Source organism: Typopeltis vanoorti, chromosome 15 (genome assembly GCF_054136105.1).
Source record: "Typopeltis vanoorti isolate ZY-2024b chromosome 15, IOZ_Tvanoo_1.0, whole genome shotgun sequence".
NCBI lineage: Eukaryota > Metazoa > Arthropoda > Arachnida > Uropygi > Thelyphonidae > Typopeltis > Typopeltis vanoorti.
This window is the reverse complement of record NC_143563.1, coordinates 76,945,310-76,951,309: the sequence shown is the minus strand read 5'-3', so window position 1 is coordinate 76,951,309 and position 6,000 is coordinate 76,945,310. Positions and strand designations below refer to the sequence as shown.

Here is a 6,000-nt window from a genome sequence, read left to right as displayed (position 1 = left end):
TAATTAATTATTGAATTGCAGATCATTTCCTTACTTGTTCTTCACAGTCAAGCAGTCCTACAATGAACGAAGACAAATTCTGGGTGGCAAAATCTAGAGTGTAGTTACATCGTAAGATAAAATACAATCACCTGATGATTTTCTTGTTCCTCAATATATATATATATATATATAACTTTGAGCTTTTATAATCACTCGCTCATACGACCCCCCCCCCCCCCATTTTCATATGGAACGACCTTTTACCTGGTGAAAAATACGCCATTAGTTACTTAATCCTTAAAATACTTAAATTTGTGCTTTGTTTAATATTTTCTGTGCTTTGCGTTTTGTTATGAAGAAAATAAATTTTTCGTAAATGTTTTTATATTATATATAATTTATATGATTATTACATAATATGTGCCGTATATTAAACTTTATTGTGTCATTTTATTTATGCATGTTTATATATAAATATATAAAAACAAATAATTCTATATAAAATATATTTAAAATAATTCTATATTTTATTTCGTTAACATATAATTCCGCGGGAAACGAAACATTCGGACGTAGGCCCTATTCGCTGATTTTATTATTATTATTATTATTATTATTATTATTATTATTATTATTATTTATTATTATTTTTTTTGTGATTAATCATGTAAGTAATGACATTTATTAAATTTATTTGCCTTCTCAAAATTATTATCCCAATCGATATGACGAATTTCGAAAGAATATACAAAAGACCTTAAATCAAAATGTGATTGCCAGTTCAGATAATAACATCTCGGCTCTTCTAATATTGCAATATATCAATGCGCAGTTCTGGTATGGTTAAACGTCAAACTTTTAACCCTGATTTAACGAATAAAATAAATTAACTAATTTAACTAAGAACGAAAAATTGGGGCAGACCAGAATATTCCTACATGCCTGGGGCACCTTGTGGAATGATAGGGGAAAAAAAATATATATATATGTATGTATAAATGCAAAGATATAAAATAAACAATATAGAGACTTTTCATTTATTAGTATTTCGTCAAAATGCTAGAATGTTTCAAATTCGTGGCTTTGAGCCATTGCGAAATACTAATTATTTTGTGCCTATGTGCTGAAATTAATTAGACTGCAAAGTTCGTGAGGCAGTGCGACACGCAATGCATGATTTTTTGGACAGTAATAGTTCCACTAAAAAGCTAAAAACTAATCTAGGTTTGTATATTTTGATAAAATAGTTATATATTGGCTGTTCAGATAAAATAGCATAATCCTGCTTTAATTTACTAATTTTTTATATGTAACTTTTTCAGTTATCTTCGTGCGAAATGTTATCAAAAACATCTAATTCTTATCTTATAAGGTTGACATATTTTTTCTAATAGTTGCTCTACTGATCGCTAGATGGCGATATTAAAAAAGGTTCGCCCTTGGCTTTGTCAACTGTGTTAAGTTATGTGCGTTGGCTGTATGTTTCCGAAGTTTGTTTAAAAGTTTAATTGGTTGTAATTCTGTCAGTGGTAAGCGTAGAATCCGTTTTCATTACTTATTACTTTTATTTTGAGTTATTAGTTATCCCAATTGTTAAATATCTTTTATACATAACGTTTGGTTTCGTAGAGTTGGGTATAGTTATTCTCTTTACGCGCGCTAGTAATGGCTGCCTTGCCCCTGTGAAGAGGGCCACTGTACTAGAATGTCGTACAGTGCAGGGAATCCATATTTGTTCGCCGTTGTGGGCAACGCGGACAAAAATGGAGGGAATATCCACTATTTAGCTTTACATTTTCTTTATGAACTTTGTGACCAGTTTCGTCATGCTTTATGATTTTTGAAGTATAAAAAATGAGTAACATAACGAAAGGGATGTTTTGAATACTTGGTAAAAGATCGTCATTGCTAGTATTATTTGTTAAGTGTTGTAAAGAAGTTAATAGATTCCTAATGTTAAGTGTGCCTGTGAGTTGTGTGTGCGTAGTTGTGTAGGTGGACGTGGCGGGCACCAATACACGAAGTTTTTTAGTTTTTTGCAATCTAATTAGCATGCTTTGCTTATCTCTTGTTAAGACATATCAACAAGTTGCTCTTTAGTTTCAAGGACAACTTGAACAAGCGTAACCTGACTGCAGCTTGCCTGTCAATAATGGAAGCTGTGCGGGTGTGTGATGTTGAAAATTTACGCTCCCGAAATTAATATTCTGCAGATAAACGTCAAATAAATATATACCATTCATCAACTTCAATACAGGGTATTACATATGTGCGCCTCCAACAAAATGTATAATAACTTGCATATTAAAATTTTGTTTTATCCATATGATCGCTTCTTTCTCCATTGTATTTTGTATATGTTGCTTAATAATCATCATAATTCACAAAGTTAAATGAATTTTGAATTAATTTAAGAAGAGAATTTGTTTTTATAAAATGTGCTTTGGATGGCTTTAATACTGCATTTTTATTAATACACGAACTTAATCTTAATTGATATTGTATTATATTGAATTCTTTAACGTGATTTTTCTTCTGTAGCTTCTTCAGATACGCAAATCCCCCCCCCCCTTTTTTGCATATAATATTCGAACAAATGTTTTATGATTATGTGCAAATTGTATTCGAGTAATTTATAAAATCATTGATATATTTGATATATAAAATCATTGATAATTCCATAGAAAATGGAATTTGGAATTATGGTGTGTGTAACACACCATAAAGAGAGAACTGTAAATACTTAACAAGGGTAACAGAAAGATTTGCTACTTGTAAATGCTGGAAATTTTCTATGTATATATTGCTAACTATATTTAGTACATATAGTAGTGAAAGAAGTTTAGTGTGCATGCACATTGCATTAAGGTGATTAATTGGAGGAGGAGATACTGATATGTCTGTGTTATATCCACATTTATAGTATTTACAGTATCATTGTAGATGATGATAGTAGTGGCAGTTCACTGTAGTTGGTGTGTGTGGTGGAGATAGTTGTAGTGTAGGTGCCCTTCCTCGATGAGTCTTTGGACTCCTTGGAGGTGTCACATAATAATAATAAATAATTATAACCAGAGACCACAGCTGCATGAATGTTGCTGCAGTGCATTTTTTTGGTTACCATATTTTTATGTCTCACATTCCACTAAAGAAATTTAGGGTACAAATGAAGGAATAACTAAAAGTATATAGGCATGCTTATATTTCGTACATCAAAATTATTATTAAAATTTTCTCAACTAAAAACTAAGCTGGTACAGAGCTAATAAACATGAACTTAGAGCCTAAAAGTTTAATAACTTGGTAACATACTCATTTTGAGTTAAGACTGTTTTTGGTTTAAATATTTTTCATTACATATGATTCAAACATAATTGTTTAGTGTACTTACTGACCAAGGAGCTTAAAGGTTTGGTCAGGTAATGCTTTTTAAAGAAGACAGGCTTTGTCCAGAATTCCATATATTCATCTTCCATTAGTTCATTCAAATAAACATTTTTCACTGATCTGAAAGCTTTTGTACCATATGATTCTTCTCAGAGGTCAGGTAGAAACTTGACCCAATTTTTATTGATTGTCTTTTAGCTACTTTGCCAGTTTTTATTACTCACGTACCACTTGACAATGCTTATGTAAGTACAACTTTCTGACATGAGATTGCTGCAACATTGAGACTTAAGGTTTTGCTTTTATAAGCTTTTCACCTGGCATTCAATATTCCCTTCATTTTTTTGCTAGCAAGAGATAAGAATTTTGTCCATACAGGATACTAAAAAGTCTCCAGATCTTGATATTTTACTGATTACTTTGAAGATTTATGCTATAGAGTGGAAGGATGGAGGTGAATCCCAACAGATTCTTTCACTATGTGACAAGTAAAAGGAAGAAAGACTATGGGAGATAACGTTAATGATAGAGATGATGGAAGCAGAAAGAATTGAATTACTGGATGATAACTTTGAGAGGGTATCTATTAACTAGATATTTTGCAATGACAGATGTGACATTGCAAAATATCTATTAATCGATACTGATGTGAGATATGTAGATAAACTGGTGGTTGCTTAGGATAGATACTACAAAATCTCAATGTGCAGTGCTTGACAAATATGCTTGCCTACTTGTCCATAGTTAGTAGATTTTGCTGTGGACAAGAACGTTAATAGAATGTTCCATTAATGTTCTTGAATGAAAAAACTGTCAAAATTGGAAAATTTATATTTAAAAAAAAAGCATACATTTTTTGAAAACCAAAGTTTTGTGCTTTGGTTTTCTTGGTTTTTAAATTTTGTCTATTATATAGATCAAATCCTGGAATATTAAGTTGATGTATACAAAATGTTCAAGGCAAATGCATGTCAAAATTACACGTGAAAAACTTTATATCATGTAATTTTTTTTTAAATTCTTTATTTGCAATTTTCATTTTAGCTGCATGTTTATTAACCTAAATTGTTTAATAATTATTTATTATTATGTATTTATTTTTGGTATTCATCTTCCCCTTTTTAGGCTTCACTAGATTGCCACAACCATGTAATTTGGTTCCATGAAAATCTAGTTAATGCTGTGCCATTTTGTATAAGACTGGCTAATGTATCTTTTAGATGCAAAGCTTGCTCTTATAAAGACTCTTTGCATTCTACACATCATTTGAACCCTAGTTTTCTAACCAAATGACATTATTAATAGTGACTGAGCTATGGAAGCTATATCACACAAATTATCTCTGTTCTGCTATTTTATCTAAAGTTGCCACAAGGTGCTTTGACCTTATTAAATAAAATCTCAGGGTGAGATATAGATGTAGAAAGTTCTTAACTTGGATATATTATGTATTCAAGATACCAAGTAATTTTATATAAACTTGGTTTTTTAATCCTATTTCCCAAGTGAGCAAAAAGGCAAATAAGTCAAGTTTGCACCTGCAAGTAGTGCAAGTCTGAGGCAATTCATAGTAGTGCTGCCTAGAGTGGCACTACATGCAGGCGCAAACTTGACTTATTTGTCTGTTTGCTCACTTGGGAAATAGGATTAAAAAACTTTAATGCATAGCATCATACATCCCTTAGTTTAGCATATTGTTTCCATTAAGCTATCTAGAAGGAATAATGTATTTACTGACTTGCAAAGCATTAGTAATACTAATAATTTTATTCAAGATACCAAGTAATTTTAATTTTATATAAACTTGGTTTTTTAATCTCCTATTTTCCAAGTGAGCAAACAGACAAATAAGTCAAGTTTGCGCCTGCACGTAGTGCAAGTCTGAGGCAACTCGTAAAGGTGGATTAAGCTCTGATCACTTTTCTTACTATTTTTCCCCTTAATGTAAAGCACATCCCCTTGCGATGTATGATGCTATGCATTAAAGTTTTTTAATCCTATTTCTCAAGTGAGCAAACAGACAAATAAGTCAAGTTTGTGCCTGCATGTAGTGCCACTCTAGGTGGCACTACCATGAGTTGCCTCATACTTGCACTACTTGCAGGTGCAAACTGGACTTATTTGTCTTTTTGCTTACTTGGGAAATGATTAAAAAACCAAGTTTATATAAAATTACTTGGTATCTTGAATACATAATATACCCAAGTTAAAAACTTTCTATCTATCTATATATATATATATATATATATATATCTTCCTGAGATTTTATTTAATAAGGTCAAAGCACCTTGTGGCAACTTGTTTAGATAAAATTCATATAAGCTCAGCATTACTTCAACCTTAGCATTGTCAGGTCTGGTTCCCACTGACGAGACCTCAATAAAGGTCGAAACTGGTATGGGTAGTGACCATTGCCTTTAATGCATAGTATCATACATTTCTGCAAGGGGATGTGCTTTACATTAAGAGAAAAATACTAAGGAAAGTGATCAGAGCTTAATCCACCTTTACCATGAGTTGCCTCAGACTTGCACTACGTGCAAGTGCAAACTTGACTTATTTGTCTGTTTGCTCACTTGGGAAATAGGATTAAAAAACCCTAGTTTATATAAAATTACTTGGTATCTTGAA

The 6,000-nt window shown here is 31.5% G+C and overlaps 1 protein-coding gene across 1 annotated transcript in view; it reads left to right on the top strand.

Annotated features, from left to right (window-relative positions):
• The first annotated feature begins 1,472 nt into the window (after positions 1-1,472).
• Positions 1,473-6,000, top strand: part of LOC150098909 (uncharacterized) — a 141,894-nt gene continuing 137,366 nt past the window's right edge. Inside the window, exon 1 of the mRNA XM_090405774.1 lies at positions 1,473-1,511. The gene's annotated coding sequence lies outside the window, so the exon portion shown is untranslated. The remainder of the gene's footprint in view (positions 1,512-6,000) is intronic.